The sequence below is a fragment of the Piliocolobus tephrosceles genome, chromosome 15 (genome assembly GCF_002776525.5).
Source record: "Piliocolobus tephrosceles isolate RC106 chromosome 15, ASM277652v3, whole genome shotgun sequence".
Classification (NCBI taxonomy): Eukaryota; Metazoa; Chordata; class Mammalia; order Primates; family Cercopithecidae; genus Piliocolobus; species Piliocolobus tephrosceles.
In genome coordinates this window covers 4,913,635-4,934,043 of record NC_045448.1, presented here as the reverse complement: position 1 = coordinate 4,934,043, position 20,409 = coordinate 4,913,635, and the positions used below count along the sequence as shown (strand labels likewise).

General features: G+C 37.9%; 1 pseudogene across 1 annotated transcript; it reads left to right on the top strand.

The window, feature by feature from the left end:
* The first annotated feature begins 12,459 nt into the window (after positions 1-12,459).
* Positions 12,460-13,542, top strand: LOC111531164 (annotated as a pseudogene). Its single transcript, XR_002728157.2, has one exon. The product of XR_002728157.2 is annotated as a bridging integrator 3 pseudogene (transcript).
* The last annotated feature ends 6,867 nt before the right edge of the window (positions 13,543-20,409 follow it).

Sequence of the window (20,409 nt, the reverse complement as noted above, 5' to 3'; positions counted from 1 at the left end):
TAGGCGAGAACACACATCACCCAGTAACTATGGCCTTGAGAGGATACAGACAGCATTTCTTTCTTACTACAAAGGTAGTAAGAATTACATCCATGAGTAGAAAAGCAGTGCTCTCGGAAGCACTGTAATATTCGTCCTCTGTAGGTCCTAGAAGACGCTCACAGTATTGCTATTGAAATAGCCTCTCTAATTCCAAAGAGGACAATGTTACCTACAAGTCTCAGAGAATAAGTCCTCAGCTGCCTTAAACCAAATCCAACTGATATTATGAAGGAGAGAAGGCTAAAGGAATAATTGTTTGATTTCGGTGTGGATATTTATGCAACCTTTTAGAACTGAAATAGATGAGCAGACTTGAGTCATCCTGGTTTCTCTCGATTTCCAGACTTACTTCCCTGCTTCTGCTACACTGGGACCGCTCCCTCAATCCATACTGTGGCTTCATGAAAAGACTTTTGCAACCAGTTTGTCAAGAAGAAAATATTGAGCTTGCTTTTTAAAAATATTTTTTAAAAATTTTAATCAGCAAATAAACATTGAGTATTGTGATAAGTGACATGATGCTTTAGCACACCTTATGGAATGTTTACATCAAGGGAACTTGTGTGCATTATTTTCTTACATAGACTTATTTTGTGACGAAAACACATAAAATCCACTCTCTTAGCATTTTTCAAGTATATCACACAATGTTATTAACTCTAGCCACCATGTGGTAAAATAGATCTTCCGAACTTATTCCTCCTATCTTACTAAGATTTTATACTCTCTGATCAATATCCCCCTACCGCAACTCTTCACTGCCCCCAGCTCAGGTATCCACCATGTACCCTCTGCTGGTGTGAATTTGACTGTCTTAGATACCACATGTAAGTGACATTATGCAGTATTTGTCTTCTGTGCCTGACTTACTTCATTTAACGCAATGTCCTCCAGGATTATCATATTGCTGCAAATGACTCATGGTGTTAGAATGACTACTACCAAAAAGATGGAAGATGACAAGTGTTGGCAAGAATGTGGAGGAAACAGAGCCTTTGTACACTATGGGTTGGAATGTAAATTAGCACAGCCACTACGGGAAACAGTATGGGGCTCCCTCAAGAAATTAAAAGCATAAAACTACCGTATGATCCAGCATTCCCACTTCTCGGTATATATTCAAAGGAAACAAAATCAATATGCCAGAGAAATATCTATACTCCCATGTGCATTGTGCCATTACAACAGCCAAGATAGGAAGTCGGCCTGAGTGCCCATCAATGGATGAATAAAAAGAAAGTGTGGCATGTAGACACAATGGGATACTTACTATTCAGCCTTAAAAGAAGGAAAGCCTCGCATAAGCCTCATTTTCTAATAGTTTGGTACAGTAGGCTGACACTTGTGAAACAACATAGCAACATAGACTCTATAGACCTGAGACTGTTTGACACTGTCCCCACCCAAATCTCATGTGAAATTGTAATCCCCAATGTTGTGAGAGGGACCTGGTTGGAAGTGATTGGATCATTGGAGCAGGTTTTTCCCTTGCTGTTCTCCTGATAGTGAGTGAGTTCCCAGGAAATCCGGTTGTTTGAAAGTGTGTGGCACTTCTCCCTTTGCTCTGTCTCTTCTGCTACCATGTGAGGATGTGCTTTCTTCTCCTTCATCCTCTTGCCGTGATTGTTAAGTTTCCTGACTTACATGGGCTCCCCAGCCATGCTTCTTGTACAGCCTGTGGAACTGTAAGTCAATTAAATCTCTTGTCTTTATAAATTACCCAATCTCTGGTAGTTTTTTTTTTTTTTTAATTTTACTTTAAGTTCCAGGATACAAGTGTAGAACGCATAGGTTTGTTACATAGGTACATGTGTGCCATGGTGGTTTGCTATACCCATCAACCCATCTAGGTTTTAAGCCCTGCATGCATTAGCTATTTGTCCTAATGCTCTCCCTCTTCTCACTCCCCACCCCACAACTGGCCCCAGTGTGTGCTGTTCCTCACCCTGTGTCCATGTGTTCTCATTGTTCAACTCCCACTTATGAGTGAGAACATGTGGTGGTTGGTTTTCTGTTCCTGTGTTAGTTTGCTGAGGATGATGGCTTCCACTTTCATCCATGTCCCTGCAAATGACATAATCTCATTCCTTTTTATGGCTGCATTGTATTCCATGGTGGATGTACCACATTTTCTTTATCCAGTCTATCATTGATGGGCATTTGGGTTGATCCCATGTCTTTGCTATTGTAAATAGTGCTACAGTAAACATATGTGTGCATGAGTATTTATAGTAGAATGATTTATATCCTCTTGGGTATATAAATTTGACCCATTAATAAGATTGCTGGGTCAAATGGTATTTCTGGTTCTAGATCCTTGAGGAATCACCACTCTGTCTTCCACAATGGTTGAACTAATTTGCATTTCCATCAACAGTGTAAAAGCATTCCTATTTCTCCACATCCTTGCCAGCATCTATTGTTTCTTGACTTTTTAGTAATCGTCATTCTGACTGGTATGAAGTGGTGTCTCAGGGTGGTTTTGATTCACATTTCTCTAATGATCAGTAATGTTGAGGTTTTTTTCATGTTTGTTGATCGCAAAAATGTCTTCTTTTGATAAGTGTCTGTTCATATCCTTAGCTCACTTTGTGATGGGGTTATTTTTATTTATTTTTTTCTTGTAAATCTGTTTCATTTCCTTGTAGATTCTGGATATTAGACCTTTGTCAGATGGGGAAATTGCAAAAATTTTCTCCCATTCTGTCAGTTGCCTGTTCATTCTGATGATAGTTTCTTTTGCTGTGCAGAAGCTCTTTAGTTTAATTAGATCCCATTTGTCAATTTTCACTTTTGTTACAATTGCTTTTGGTGTTTTTGTCACAAAGTCTTTGCCTATGCTTATGTCCTGAATGGTATTGCCCAGGTTTTCTTCTAGGGATTTTTGGTTTTGGGTTTTACATTTAAGTCTTTAATCCATTTTGAGGTAATTTTTGTCTCAGGTGGAAGGAAGGGGTCCATTCTCAGTTTTCTGTGTGTAGTTAACCAGCCCTGTGGCCCAGAAGCTGAAGATTGTTACCAGAGTGAGGAACATGAGGAGGATACTGAGTGAACTGGAACAACCATAACTGTGCTCTTTTAATGGAATCTGATGATCATGCCATTCTTACTTCCAGTAGTTCTTGTTTGTTCTGGCATAAATTCCTGGGTTTACACAAATGGAGCAGTGGATATGCAATAGCAATGACAACACTTTTAGAAGTTCGTTAATGTGAAAACAACACTGAACTTAGAATGCTTTTTAGTTTGCCCAGACACTTTACAACTCAAAATTTTATCATTCTTCTAAGTCCCTAAATCTTTAAAATGAAGATAATTGTCCTTAGATCAACTCTTGTGGGGCCTAAGACAATTCTTTTTCCAATGTGGCCTAGGGAAGCCAAAAGATTGGACACCCTTGCAAAACAATCATTCAACTGATGTCTTTTTAATTTCAATTGCTCAAGTCTGCCCAATTATGTTTAAAAACACTTTTTTTTCTTCTAAGAATACCCAGTGTATGTCTGATTCCTGCATTGAACTCTGTTTGATAAAGTTATTTACAAAGGATGGCAGATTCAGAGCCAATACACATACATCAGAAGATTTTATATATATATATAAATATTTTATCTCACTATGTTTGGCATGGAGAACAACAAAAATTATCCACAAACAAGCAGCCATGAACAATATTTTCTATATTCTTTATTTTGGAGATCACAGATATTTCTTTAGACGACTGATAATGAGTACTGTGTGACTTTACCAGAGGGTGCCTTATATTTTAGCAGTTTCCTAAATTACCAGATACAATGGGGCATCCACTGAATCATCACTTTTACATGTCTAAACACGAAGCTTATTCGGGTGACTGCCTGACTTACTTAAAAGCAAGTCAATCTCTTTGATAGCCAGTAAAACTTAGACTCAAAAACCAGAGGATCTGATCACTTATTGAAGCTATATTTCTTGACATTGAATGACTGATTATTTAGTAGAAATTTGAACTGTGTGACATAAAACGTTAATACATTCTTAAAGTATCAAATATGATTTAGTAACATAAACTACATGTGAAAGCTTACTGTGGAACTGAAAATAGATTTAAATGGTTTGAGGAAGCACTTTGGCCCAGAAGAAGATGAATTGGAGTGGTTTCTAAGAACTGATTTAGTAAGCCTGGGGTTTGGGGTGGTTTACGTTGGCCAGATCTAACATTATAGACAATCTGGTATTGAAGTTAGTTATTTCAACAGCAAAGTGAGAAATGAAAATGATGTTTTAAGTAGAAAATAACCACAGAGAGGAAAATAGAGTAAAGGAAGAAGGAGTTAAAGGCAATACAGGAAGATAGATGAGCTACACCAGATGGTGAGCCTTGACCAGAAGAGATGGGTCAAGTATGAGCCACAATTTGGAGAAGGCAGCATTTTGATGAACTCCATGAGAAAGAAGGGGATATCCCACATAAGGAATAAGAGGGTCCTCCTGCCATTATTCTGCATGTGGGGTTCTTATTGCCCTCACTGAGCACTCATTTTTATGCAGTGCCTCAATGGGTGAGTAGGTCTTCTCAGAAATTTCAGTGAAGCCAATGAGAACGTCAAACTTGAATTATCCTCTCAGGATTTATTTTTCTGCTAGTTAGAGACTGAATTCCTTATAATTTAACTACTGAGTAAGCACTGTTTGAGTAAGAGAGGAGTTAATTTGGCAAGAAGATCAGGTTCATTGAAATACTGAATTTTTCTATTATACTGTAGGGAGAAATTACACGGAATGAACAACAGAAAATGTACCAACCCTGAGATAATGGCTGCTATGTTTCTGGTTGCACTGATACTGCTACCACTACGTGGTGGGTCCCTAAGTGTCACCTTGTTATGCAAATATGCTTCTTAGGGGCAATAGCTGGAGAATTTCACCATGGCAGCAGTCCATACAGACAGGATGATTTTTGGAATTAATGAGTTTCATAATATAACGTTTGCTTCGTATTTGTTTCAAAGTAAGGTTTAAAACCTTTTCATAAGTTGTATTACTATGTTGACAATGTAGAAATGAGATGCTTTAATATGTATTTAGGTTACATTGGCAGAGATGTTTCTAAATTTACATTTACATGTGCAAGTGATTACACTTACCCATAAATGTAGAGTTAAAATCGCTGTTGAACAATTCTTTTTGTGTATTTTTACCTTCACTATTTATAACTGAATGACATCTAAATGGAATAGAGAGAGAATAGCCATGGTGACAGAGCGCTTCCTTGCTGATTTAAAGAGGAAAGAGAATCATATTTATAATCTTTGGTGGAAAGTTGTGGGAAGAATTGAGTTTTCCATTGCTACACTTCCAAAAATAGATTATGTTGCCTACTCTGTTTATTTTATCCTTTTGATAATGCACATTCCTAGTCTGAAAAAATTTTCAACATAATCGTCCTGAGGTTTAAGTCGTCTTCTACGACATGGTAGACACAAGGAAATTAAAGGAATATTCATTTAAGTATTTTTCATATACTGAACATGTCCCAAAGAGTACATTTTATCTCAGAAAAGAATAGTAATATATCCTGAGAAGTTTAAACTTTATTTCCAAGAAGTAGTTAAAGTCAAGTCTTCTAAAACAGGTCCAAGTATAGTATTTGGCATATAGAATGTGCTGAGTTAGTGTTTAAATTAATTCGTGGGAAAGAATATCATGACAGTCATTTAATCAAACACCCTTTAATATAAATGGGATATAATTATTAACACAAATTCACTCAAACAATTGATTTCATTTTAGCTTACCAGCCTGGATCAGGTGTGCAACACATCTTTTACTTTATATCTAGCGTCAATGAATGTTTGTGTTACCCACACTCCTGAAAACGTTCCTATAGTTTTATTCTGTGATATTTTACCAGCACAATTTGAGTGCTCTAAAAGACATTAATGGACATATTTGTTACTGGTTAAATACAAAAAACATTAGGGTGGAAGTGGATTGCTCATGTGAGTTATAATAAAAAAAGTCCCTGTGAACATAAAAAAAAAATTGGTTCCAAAGGTCCACAGTGTTTCCCTTCTTCTAAAACCGATAATGCCGATCACTTCAAGAATAAATACATGTGCCATTGTTAAATTCAAGATCCTCTTTCAACTTATCCAGAATTATCTTTCCAGCTTTGTTTTTATGAACTGCAGTATTGCACACAGCCAAAGTTACAAAAAAATATTCTCAAACAAGTGAATCTGGAATCTTTAACTGTGCTCATGTTAATTTTTCTACTCTAGCAAGTCTCCGATTCCACTGAAGTCCTAATCATTCAAGACCCAGGAGAAATGCTCTCTGCCATTGTAGATTACCATGCGAAATTGGACATTTCCTATGAATAACATTACTTCATTAATCTTTTGTGTCTGACTCCTTTTGCACAGAATACTGCTTTTGAGACTCATGCATGGTGTTGCCTGTACCAGTGGTGCATTTCTTTTCCTTTTGCTTTTCTTTTCTTTTTTTTTCCGACGGAGTCTCACTCTGTTACCCAGGCTGGAGTGCATGGAGCACAATGGCTCAACCTCACCTCACTGTAACCTCTGCCTCCCACGTTCAGGTGATTCTCCCTCCTCAGCCTCCCTAGTAGCTTGGATTAAGGGGTGTGCCACTACATCCTGCTAATTTTTGCATTTCTAGTAGAGATGGGGTTTCATCATGTTGGCCAGGCTGGTCTTGAACTACTGACCTCAAGTGATCCACCCACCTCGCCCTCCCAAAGTGCTGGGATTACAGATGTCTGTTTCTTCTTACTGCTTAATTGTGCATTTTGTAGACAGAACACAATTCATGTATTCATTCACCTGGTGATGGGCATTTGGATTATTTCTACTTCTGTTATTATGAATAAAGTTTTGGGAACTTTCATGTGCAAGTCTTTGTGAAAGGAGCATTTTCAGTTTTTCTGGGTAAATATCTAGAAGTGAAATTGCAGCATCTTATAGAAAGTGTACAGTTTTCTTTAGAAGACACTGGCACAGGGTTTTCCAAAGTAGTTACACCATTTAACACTGTCACCAGCAATGAATGACAGTTTTGAACTGACACTTGTGTTGTCAGGCTTTTCAACTTTAGCCCTTCTATGGTAGGTAGTGAGTGGAATCTAAATCTGGTGATTTCTTTCATTTCTTTGCTAACTAATTAGGTTGAGAATCTTTCTTCTTTAATGAACATCTGTTCAAGTCTTTTGTCCATTTATTATTATTATTATTTGAAATAGAGTGTCACTCTATCACCCAGGCTGGGGTGCAGTGGCGCGATCTCAGCTCACTGCAACGTCTGCCTCCCAGGTTCAGGGATTCTCCTGCCTCAGTCTCCCGAGTAGCTGGGATTACAGGCATATTCCACCTCACCTGGCTAATTTTTGTATTTTTAGTAGAGAAAGTGTATCACCATGCCGACCAGGCTGGTCTCAAGCTCCTGACCTCAACTGATCCGCTCGCCCTGGCCTCCCAATGTGCTGGAATTATGGGTGTGAGCCACCGGGACTGGCCTTTTTTGCCGATTTTTAAGTTGGATTGCTTGTCTTCTTATTGTGTTGTAAGGGTTCTTTATATTCTGGCTGTAAGTTCTTTGTCAAGTATATGTATTGGGAATACTTTTTCCGATTCTGTGGCTTGCATTTTTATTTTTACATGATTTTTTTGAATATGAAGTATTCAGACATTTCTGATAAAGTCCAATCTATTTTTTTCTTTCGTGATTCATGTTTTTCATATTTTACCTGTGAAATATTTGTTCCCTCTGAGTAAAAATAGAAAGCTCTTCTGTTTTCTTCTAGAAGTTATTTAGATTTTTGCTTTTACATTTAGGTTTAAGATCCACTATGATTTACTTTTACGTGTGAGAAAAGGGCCAAAGTTAATTTTTGTGGTCATCTTAAATTTGTAGCAATAATTTCTAATTTTCCTTTAAAGCTTTTGTATGAATTTTTGTAAATATCCTCTAAACGTTTATTTTTTCTGACACTATGCCAAGTATTATATTTTATTTCAAGTTCTGTTTACTGTTAGTACATAAAAATACAATTGACCTTTTATATTGATATTAACATTCTGAAACCTTGTTAAACTCATTTATTAGTTCCAGGAGTTTTTTGTAGGGATTAGCTAAGAGTTGAAAAAAAAAGTAATTATCATATTGACTGTGAAACGGAAAGTTTTACTTTTTCTCTCCAATCAATGTGCCCTTTATTTCTTTCACTTGACCAATTTCCCTGGTGAGGACCCCCAGTGACATGTCGACCAGGAGTGGTGAGAAAGGCCAGGCTAGCTTTGTTCCTGACCTTAAGAGTAAAGGATTCAGCCTTTCATCATCACGTAGGTTGGCATCTGAAAGTTTTTCATGGATATCCCTCCGCAGCCTGAAGACATTTTCTTCTACTCAGGGTTTCCTGAGAGTGTTTTTTTGTTTTGTTTTGTTTTTTAAATCATGGATGGTGGTTTAGAGAGAGCAAAGGTAAGTATCAGCTGTGCTGTGATCTCTTTTTTCCCTGATTCCTTGTAGGACCAACTTGAAGAAATCACAGAAGACAGGAGACTCAACCCAACATCCGCCCTGTGATAACTGGACCTTCGCATAAATTGATTAATGATATCAGCTTGGAGGAGAATCCACAGCTGTGGGACACTCTTCACAGAATGACCCTGGCTTAGAACTGCTTATGATAGACATACCCAAAATCAATGGCATGTTATGAGGCACCTGTCCCTGAAGGATGCTCTGCAAACTATGCAGAAGTCTGCGGTACAAAATAGAAATGTACAAAACAAACAAACAAACAAACAAAGTTTCCTAAAAAAAACCTGCCTCTACCCAGTGAAGAAATAATCTTTTGAATAATAAGAATGTAAAGTTTTGATAAAGTCCAATTTATCTATTTTTTTCTTTCTTGATTCATGTTTTCCTTATTTTACCTATGAAATATTTCCCCCCTAAGTAAAAATAAATGCTCCAGAGTGACTCCATCAACTCAGTCCTGACATCACATGTCAGAAAGAGAAAATAGGATCTGTGAAACTATTCTCCATGTTTCGGTATTATTCCTGCTTTGATTGTTCATATGCTTGAAGTTATTTATTAAGCTTGATAGTGGATAGATTTCTGATCAATATAAGTCTGAATTGACAACCCAATAATTTGTGCTAAGAGTGAAATTTTTGTCAAATGATTTTTCAGCCTGTAAAGATGTTAGTTTAATGTTTAATCAACTTTGCATTGCTGAGAAAAAACTCTACTTGGTCGTAGTGTATTATAATTTTCATGTATTGCTGGGTTTAATTCGTTAATATTTAGTTGTGGATTTTTGCAGTATGTTTATGAGAAATATTGATTTGAAGTTTCTTTCATTTTCTTGTAATATATCTAATAATATTAGTGCAATCATGGCATCATTAAGTAAGTTGTAAAGTAGTCATACGTCTGTTTTCTGAAAGAGAATTGTGTAGGTTTGGTGTAATTTCTCCCTCACATTTTTGACACAACTCATCAGTAAAAACATTTGGGCCTAAAGTTTTCTTTATGGGGAGGCTTTAATTACAAATTCAATTTCTTTAATAGATATACAAACACTGTAATTTTGTATGTCTTCTGTTAGTTTTGTTAATATACAGCTTTCAAGAAACTTGGCATAATGTTTATAATTTTTATTTCATATCCTTTTATGTTTTTATGCTTACATAGTAATAACCCCCTTTCACTTCTGCTATTAATAATTTGTATTTTCTCTACTTTTTTTTGCTAACATAGCTAGAGTTTTATTATTTTATTAATATTTCCATGAGACAACTATTGATTTTATATGTTTTTCAATTTGTTATCCCTTTGCCATTTCATTGATTTCTGCTTTTATCACTATTATTTTGTTTCTTTTACTTAATTTGCAATAAATACACTCTTCTAGCCTCTTAAAGTGGAATGTTATACCACTGATTTGAGCCTCTTCTATTATAAGTATTTATATTTTTTCTTTAGGAACAGAATTTGCTGCACCCCCAAAATATTATGTATTATTGTTAACATAATTTAATTAAAAATATTTTCTAATTTTTAAAATATATCTTTTTGTTCCATGGATAGTTTAGAAGTGTATACTTAATTTTTAAATATTTGGGGATTTTTCCAGATGTTTTTGTTATTGATTTTTAGTATATTTGCTATTATCATCAGTGTATTTACACTTTTTATGATTCTACGTTTTCTATGTTTAGAAAGAAATATTTTCAGACCTAGTATAAAGTCTGTCTTAGTAAGTCTTCCATGTATATCATAAAAAATGTATTCTTTCTTTTTTGCTTTTAGTGTGCTGTAAATATTAAGTCAAGCTGGTTGATAGTGTTTGTTAAGACATCGATAGTGTTTTATATTTGTATCCTTAATGATTTCCTTCTTTTATAAATTACTGATAAAAGTGTATTGAATCTTTAACTATCATTGTGAATTTTTTCTCTTTGCTGTTTTAATTCTATGAGATTTTATTTTATGCATTTTGTATCTCTGTTATTAGTTGCATACAGTTTGAATTTCAGTGAGCTTCTCATTTGTTGATCACTTTACATTATGAATTACCCATTATTATCCTTGGAGATCGTTCTTGTTCTGAAATTTATTTGTTCAATCTTGGTATAATCATCTTTCTGTACGGTCCATTCTTTTAAATTTAATCATCTAACTTTCAACTTACCTAAATATTTATATTTAAAGAGAGTTTTTCTTGTAGACTTCACATAGTTGAATCATTCTTTTTTATCCAGTCTGACAAACTCTGCCTTAGATTTGGAATGTTTCAATATTTATAATTAATATAATTTGACATATTTGGATTTAAGTCCCAGGCTTAAATTATATGTACTATCTATTTATCCTCTTCGTTCATTATTTCTTTTCTCTTACTCTGGTGCATTATTTTTAAAAACTTTACTTCAGGTGTTTGGTTGTTTGCTTTCCATTTTACCTGATTGGTTGGTTAATAGATAAAATTCTCGTGTGTGTGTGTGTGTGTGTGTGTGTGGTCATTGATTTAAAATTTACAAATGTACAATGAACTTATTATAATCTACTTTAAAATTTTATTATACCACTTCATGTAAAAGTCAAGGAGCTTTTAACAATAATTTCCATTACCCTTCTCTCAAAATCTGTGCTGTTGTTTTCAAATGTTTTAATTGTATATAGGTCATCAACTCAAAAATTCAAGTGGTTAGTTTTTGCATTTACAGGTTATTTTTAATTAAAAACTAAAAGAAAATGGTATACATATTTTAAATTTTTGCATTCGTATTTATACCCATATTTTATTGTTTATGTGGCTTTCATTCTTGCAACATTGATCTGCAATTCCCCCAAGTGTCTATTTTTTTAGCTTAAAAAAACTTTCTTTAATCTTTTCTGAAATGTAAATTTGCTGGTAAAAGATTACCTCAACTTTGGCAGCCCTGAAAAAATATATTTTACCTTTAATTTTTGAAAGATATCACTTGATAAAGAATTCTAAATTGACAGTCCTTGTTTTAACACTTTAAAAGTTGGTGTTTAAATTTCGTATGCCTTTCCTTGCTCCTAATGATAAATATGTCATCCTTATACTTCTCTCCTTACAGAAAATCAATACCATGCTTTTCTTTTTATAATGTATATACATTTTAAGTATTGTCTCTTCATGAGTGTTTTTTTTTTTTTTTTTTTTTGGAGACGGAGTCTCACTCTGTTGCCCAGGCTGGAGTGCAGTGGCACTATCTCAGCTCACTGCGGGCTCCGCCTCCCGGGTTTACACCATGCTCCTGCCTCAGCCTCCCCAGTAGCTGGGATTACAGGCGCCCGCCACCACACCCAGCTAGTTTTTTGTATTTTTTAGTAGAGACGGGGTTTCACCGTGTTAGCCAGGATGGTCTCGATCTCCTGACCTCGTGATCCGCCCGTCTCGGCCTCCCAAAGTGCTGGTATTCATGATATACTTCTTAAGGTTTTAATTGTTTCTATCTTGCTGGAGTTTGTTGTGCTTCTTAGATCTGTATGTTTAGAATTTTCGTGAAATTTAGAAAACTGGTGGCCGTTGTTTGTTTCAACCTTTTTGCCCCTTCCTCTCTTGCTTTTCTTCATTTTCCATGCCAATTAAATGTATTTGAGATATCTTGATATTATTCCACCGGTCACTGAGGTGTTGTTCTTTTTTTTTTTTTTAATTTCAGTCTTTTTTAATTCTTTTTCTTCAGGTTAGCTAATTTCCATTGCTATGTTTATGTTTTCAAGTCCACAGGTTCTTTCTTCTGCAATGTCTATTTTGCAGTTTATTTAATTTGGTGTATTTTGCATCTCTATTACATTTTTCAACCCTATAGGTACCATTAATTTCTATTATCTTTCTTTTCCCCTCATTATGTTCATTAAAAAAGAACCATGGGAGTTGTGGCTGAGGACCCCGGCGGCAGGCCCAGGTTCGGGACCATGAGCTGGTGGAGAGAGACTTTGAAAGGGAGTATGGAAAACTTCAGCAGCTGGAAGAGCAGACCCGGAAGCTGCAGAAAGACCTGAAGAAGAGCACCGACGCTGACCTGGCCATGTCAAAATCTGCCGTGAAGATACCCTTGGACTTACTCTCCAACCCCCTCTGCGAGCAAGACCAGGACCTTCTGAGCATGGTGACGGCCCTGGACACGGCCATGAAGCGGATGGACGCCTTCAACCAGGAAAAGGTGAACCAGATCCAGAAGACTGTGATCGAGCCCTTAAAAAATTTCGGCAGCGTCTTCCCGAGCCTCAACATGGCGGTGAAGCGGCGGGAACAGGCCTTGCAGGACTACAGGAGGCTGCAGGCCAAGGTGGAGAAGTATGAGGAAAAGGAGAAGACGGGGCCAGTGCTAGCCAAGCTCCACCAGGCGCGAGAGGAGCTGCGGCCTGTGCGGGAGAACTTGGAAGCCAAGAACAGGCAACTGCTGGAGGAGATGCCGCGCTTCTACAGCAGCCGCCTCGACTACTTCCAGCCCAGCTTTGAGTCCCTCATCCGAGCACAGGTTGTGTACTACTCGGAAATGCACAAGATCTTTGGAGACCTGACCCAGCAGCTTGACCAGCCAGGCCACTCCGATGAGCAGCGGGAGCGGGAGAACGAGGCCAAACTCAGTGAGCTCCGGGCCCTCTCCATTGTGGCCGATGACTGAATCCCCGTCACTCTTGGACGACTCCTGTGACACGGTCAGCCTCGCTCGTCCTTGCCCTTCTCAGGGCTAGCTGCTCCTCTCACAGGCTGGGGACAGAGATGGCCCTGGTTCACGTGCCGGCCCTTTGCAATGAGTGACTCTTCCTGAGCCCCGCACCAGGATCCCTAGACAGGCCGCCGTCTCCCCACTCACAGCCCCAGCAGGTAAGCAGTGTAGACAAACCCTTGGGGCTTTTTTATTTGGAGAACCGTCCAGCATGCATCCTGGCCCATGGCCTGAGCAAGCTGCAGCCCTTCTGAAGCCATGGGCTTTGTCGGCTCAGTTGGGGGTCTTAGCCCTGCATGCATTGTGGGCATCAAATCTACCTCCAGAAGACCCAACCTGGGGAGCCCTCTGGCCCCTCCTTGCCTTTTCTCTTAAAAGTCTCTTTTTTCTGGGAGAGGCCCTGAACCCTGCCCAGGAGAGCTGGTCCTCCAGCCCTGGCAGGCCCTCAGCCAGCTTCCCAGCAAGACAAAAGCTACCCTCGTGACTTTGGGACCCAAGTTGTTGGGGTTCCCGAAGTCACTGAGAACTGTTACCTCGGGACCTCAAACTGTCAGTGGAACTGTCCCACCACACAGAATGTCCCACAAGAATTCACAGGTCTCAAACCAAAAACAGTGGGTTTGTGTCTCACCTGAGTATTTGGAATTTTATTTTTATTTTTTCAAGTAAAAATTAAAATGAAATATAAAAAAAAAAAAAAAAAAAAAACCATGAAGTCACTTATAGCACCTATTTTAAAGTCACTGTCTGCTAATTTCATCATTTCTTTTATTTATGCATTTGGATTTTTCTTTTGGTTATACATTTGGATTTTTCTTCAGTTTATGGGTCAATTTTTACTTTTTTCCCCAAAGTTTTTGAATTATTTTTATCTTCTTGAGATTTTAAATATTGCATGGTTGTATGTTTAAATTTTATTGTCTTCTTTTAAAGGGTTTTGAAGTTTGTTTTGAAGTTATTTGCAGATCAGATTAATCCTTTGAATCTTGTATTTTAGGTCTGTTAGAGAAGGTACCCTCTTTTTAAGGGCCAGTTTAGTTTTATTCCCAAGACATGGCTCTCCTGGGATCTACTGAATGACTTTGGGATTTTGACGCAGTCTCTGGGTCTGGCTCTTAAAAACCATAACATACCCTCCCCACCCCAGCTCAGTAGTTAGTCCTTGCCCAGCCTAGTGGAGTTTTACTTTACGTATGAGCAGACTAAAATTCAGTCCAAGACAAATTTCTAAACTATTGCTAAGAAGAAGAATCTGAATGCGAAGTTTAATTAATAATTATGATCTAGATACTCGCTCCCCTGTAGACCAGGCAGTCTCTTGCGGAACACACCCCAGTGCCGTTCAGATGCTTTACCTCCTTTGCTTCTTCACTGCCTCTGTCTTTCCAGTATCTTCACAAAGATACTTCTTTCTTGCACTTGACATATTAACTGATTACTAAAGAGTCAAGTAATACATGTAAGCAGCTCTTAGAAGGAAGTGCATTTGTGCTGGAGACTTTTGAAGGTGAAAATGATCCTACAACAATCAAGGAATAAGAGGGGTCATCTTCCATAGACTGGGTATGATGTGGACAAACACTCATTCATACCACAGTGGAGGCCACAGCCCCAGAATGCTAATTCCAGAGATTGTTCTCTGCACTTCAAGTATTCTGTTGGCAAATAAAATAGTGTATTAATATGTTGCAGCATTATACAATTAGTATACAGAAATCATTTAGTATATTCAAAAATAGATGAAGAAATAAGCAAGTTACTAAAGGTTTTATATTTATAAGAATTAGGTTTAGTATCAGTGTAAATGCATAATCTGCTTTCCTTTATTTCAGTGCACTTATTTTTTTCAATACCTAAAATTAAAAAGTTAGTGAATCTTTGAAATTGTTGAAATAATAGGCTTTAAAACTTTCACAATGCAAGAGGATTTGAATGTGTACATTTGCTATTATAAATGTGATCAGCAACACATGTATTTTCTTCTTTAAAAATGTTTTTCTCTCTATTAGATGTATTTCCAAATGACTAATTTTATATACCTTTTTTTTTCCATTGTGATCTTCTTAAGCAATTAGATTTTTTAAAGAACAGGACAAATGCAAAATAGTCTACTTCTAGGACAGAGATATGTGTCAAAAGGAAATTATATCTAATCCTATGTACTAAATATCAGTAAGTAAAAGAAGAAACACCGAATAAGCAAGCTTTACTGAAGGCATACTTTTAATAGGAAATACATCCCAGGCTTGATTAAAATCCTCTGCATTTCGGAGCATGTTGTACCAGACCTACAAACTCAGTATCTTGTCCTGCTTGTTACCTTCTGAGTACCATTTATAATTGGGAAGTTAACTTACAGATCTTGAGTTTTTAAATTCTTGATTACTGGAACATTTCTCTCTCTCATATATGTACACACATCATTACCTTCAGACCATTTGGCAACAACTGAAATTTACATGCCTACTTTTATGATCAGCTCTTCATGTATGAGAATACACCAGCAATTAATGTTTCCAATTTTTTATTTTAATTCCAGTTTTACAATTTAGCATCTAAAGTTAATATGGGTGAAAAATAAAGCTTTCTTATTTAGACTCTGCAAGGAGAGGTATTAAATATACCTGCATGTTTTAATGTAGGCTTTTAAAATAATTTATAATGTTTTCAATGTAGATTTTTTAACTGTAAAAAAGCATTTTTATTTTGGGATTAAGCAGAATATAAATTACTTGAGGATACAAATGCATATAATTTACACATATGCATATGTATTACATATAATATGCATATATGCCTGCATACACATAAGAATTTGGCAACTCTAATAGAAAAGTATTTACCTAGCTTGATTTACTTTCACAGTATTGCCAGTCTCAAAAACCACATTTATTTTTCCTTTAGAAATCACTATTTGCCCAGCATTGCACTGTGTTTGTTTTTAATCGCCATTCAAGACCAAATTTGACATTTACTTTTTCTGTGCCATGGAGAAGGCTAATGGGAGCTAAGTGAGAAGAAGTTGATGTATGTGTGTTCATCTCTTCATAACCTCTAACCCCAGAAATATAAGAAATATAGATTTAATGGAGGTTCTATTAGTTAGTGGCTACGTGCCTTTTTAACTTTTAAAAATCTCTCAGAGGCTTGGCCAGGTGCGGTGGCTCATGCCTGTAATCCCAGCACTTTGGGAGGTCAAGGAGGGTGGATTACCTGAGGTCAGGAGTTCAAGACCAGCCTAACCAAAATGGTGAAACCCTGTGTCTACTGAAAATACGAAAATTAGCTGGTCCTGGTTGTGAGCGCCTGTAATCCCAGCTACTCTGGAGGCTGAGGCAAGGAATTGCTTGAACCCAGGAGGTGGAGGTTGCAGTGAGCCAAGATCATGCCATTGCAGTCCAGCCTGGGTGATAGAGTGAGACTGCATCTTAAAAAAAAAAAAAAAAAAAAACTCTCAGAGACCCCACCAACTTATGTATAAATGGGCATGATTGGTTTGTACATTCTTATCCAAGCAACTACACGCCAGTCCCTTAATTAGATGCTGAGAATGAGCCTGTAAGTTACGACAGACGTGAACCCTGCTGTGTCTTGGAATTTAGGATTAGAACAGGACATCTAAAGAGGAGGTTACAAAACAACATTAGAAAGTCTTACGAGGCCCGTAACATGGACTTTGGGGTTGAGGAAACCCTGAAGTTAGAAACGTCTAACTTAGTGTAGAAGACAAGTAGGATAGAGATAGGTAGGTGGGAAGGAAAGAAGAAAGTAGTAAAGGGACCAGGTAGGAGTTCTGCAGATTTTCCATGCTAGCGCTGACTGTGATCCACCCAGGGATGTGGCAATGGGGACTGGAGGAAGTGGCTGGGGAGTAGGGAAATGAAATGATTCATGGTCATTAAATTTTAAATGTACTTTAATGGAGTGAAGTGAAGTGAAGTGAAGTGAAGTGAAGTGAAGTGAAGTGAGGAATGACATCCATGAATCCAGAGCAGCACTTGGTTGATAGAAGTGTTATTCACTAAAATGAGGATACAATAGGAGATACGGATTTGTTATGGAAAATCATAGGTTCAGTTTTGGACGTTAGGAATTTTGCATGTCTGTGGGATGAGGAACCAAATGGAGAGATCCAGAAAGAGACTGAAGATAAATTCTGAGGCTCAGGTAAAGGATCTAGATCAAAGGTAAAAATGGTCTTTGGAGCCCCACAGGAGGAGGCAGGGGTAATGCAACTGGAATGACATGGCTGGAGCACAGTTGGGGGAGCACTACCAGGTGAGGACTCCTCAGGCCCATACCAGAGTCTGAAACAGGCACTTTAGGAATTGGAGCAAAACCAGGTGTGTAGCAGACTAGAAACCAAGACAACAGATTGTTTCTATGGTTGGGCCCTATTGGAAAGTGGGAGGTCAAGAAAAACTACGTATCAAAATGTTCTATTGAAAGTATCAATGGGACTGTCATCAGAGATATTCACAAGAGATGCTTGTATGTCATGATTCACCTAGAAGTCGGATTTTAAAATCCTAAAAGTGAATGGGAAGTATGAAAATGGAAACATGAAGTAGAGATAATAATTAAGAAGCCTGGGAGTGAAGAGAAAGGGAAGACAGAAACATAGAGTTTGCAGTAGATATAGAATCAGAAAAGCGATGTGTGAGAACTTCTAACTTTTGGCATTACAGATTGAAGAATCCTACTCTTACACAGCAAACTACTGAAACTGACAAAAAATTATCGGTCCTCTGGTAATGGACCAACGGCACACAACAAAAACAAACCATTTATTCATAAGAACTACTGAAAGTTGAGTAAGGACCGTGTGAACCGGGGTTTTCCTGCCTGGGGCTACTCCCATCGCTCCTCCCTGAGCTTGGTCAGTGTGGGGATTGAACTGGGAGCAGAGGAGAGGTGCAGCCCCGGAAGCCTGCAGCTTCCCTGCTGCTGCCAGCATGAGCTCTCTCCAGGGAGAGCCCCATGAGTTACAGTGGTGAGCTAGGTGCAAGCCGGCTGGGGGTGGGGTACTGGAGGCAGCAGTTCTGGTAGCTTGAGGGTCAGGTCTTGCGTCAAGCAACAGACTGGCCCACTAGGTGGTAAGTTAGCAGAGAGCTTTGGGAAATGAGATGACTATACATGGATTGATAAGCTCGCCATTCCAGCATGATCACAGAGGCCCCAGGTCACCACACCTTCTGGCTAACAGAGCCTATGCCCACACACAGAGGGCACATGGCAGAGACCAGCAGAAAATAAAACTGAGGCAGATCTGGAAACTAAGTCTAGTTTCAATGTACTCCCTGGTTCACACACCTATCTATCAGCAGACAGTGCAAACCACACTGACTTGAGGTTTTTGAATACAACTTCTGGCCAATCTTTAGTTGAACACTAAGCTATGCAGACATAAGTGTAGCCCCAACATTAAACCAAACTTAAAAAGAAAAAAATGACAAATGCAAAGCTGCCTACAATGTGTGGGAGATAGACTTTGAGGGCTGAGTCCAGGCAAGTTACAAATTGCAATAATAACAACAACAAAAACCTACAGCAGGCTAAAGTTAACACACACACACAAAAAGTGAATAAAACATGTTCTTTAAAACCAGAATCTCCAGCTCCCTGGCCGTGGACTGATGCAGGTCCATGGTCTGTTAGGCCCCGGGCCACACAGCAGGTGGTCAGCAGCAGACCTGTGAGCAGAACCGCCTGAGCTCCCGCTCCTGTCAGGCCAGCAGCAGCATCTGATTCTCACAGGAGCACGAACACTAGAGGCGAACTGCCCGCACGAGGGATCTAGGTTACAAGCTCCTTAATGAGGTGGAATGGTTTCATCCTGAAATCATCCAATACCGCTTTCCACCTCCCTAACTGTGCAAAAATTGTCTTCCACAAATCTCGTCCCTGGTGCCAAAAATGTTGAGGACTGTTGTGTTAAAATATTCAGTAATTTTTTAAAAATCAAGATATTCAAATAAATAACAAAGAAATAGTCTGGATAAAAAGTTAGCCAATAGAAAGCATTGCTGAATGTGCCCAGATGTTGAATTTAGTAGGCAAAGTCTTCACAGCAGAAACTATAGTTGCCTAAAAAACTAATAGAAGTCATGCCGGAAGGCTTATACAAAAGTATGACAATGACTCAGTGACAATATAGAAAATATAAAACACAAACAAATGGAAATTCTAAAATTTAAAACTATGGTAATTGAAATGGGAAAAATGCACTAGACGGGCTCAGAAATGTATTTTGAAGTGATAGAAAAAAGAATCAGTGAACTTGGGGATGTATTGATAGAAATTATCCAATCTTATGAACAGAGATAAAAAATGGTGAAGAAAAATAAAGAGAGCAGCATAGAGTTGTGGGATACATGAGCAATGGTAGTACCAGAAGGGGAAAACAGAGTGGAAGAATAATATTTGAGCAATAATGGCAAAAGGTCCCCAATATGATAAAAATACTAATCTACAGATCCAATAAACCCAACAAAACTCAAGCAGGAAAAAATTCAAAGAGAATCACACCTAAATATATCTTGGTCAAGATTTTGATAGTTAAGAACATAGAGAAAATGTTGAAAGCAACAAGAGAAATACTAGTTATCATGTGTAGAGGAACAACAATATGGCTAATAGCTGACCTCATCAGAAATGAAGTAGGTCAGAAAGTAACAGAAAGACACAAAGTGATGGTTCAAAAATTCAATATCCAGGCCAGGTGCAATGGCTCATGCCTGTAATCCCAGCACTTTATGAGGCCAAGGCAGGAGGATTGCTTAAACCCAGGAATTCAAGACCAGCCTGGGCAACAAAGTGAGACCCTGTCTCTACTAAATATTTTTTTTAAATTAGCCAAGCATGGTAATGCATGCCTGTTGTCCCAACTACAAGAGAGGCTGAGGTGGGAGGATCACTTGAGCCCAGTAGATTGAGGCTGCGTAAGTCGTGATCTCACCACTGCACTCTAGCCTGGGTGACAAAGCAATACCCTGTCTCAAAAAAGCAAATCAATATCCAACAAAGCTATTCTTCAAAATGAAGGTGACATAAAGATATTCATAGATTAACAAAATCTGAGATATATTAATGCTACTACACTTTCAAAAAATATTAAAGAAAGTTATTCAGGTTAAAACAAAAT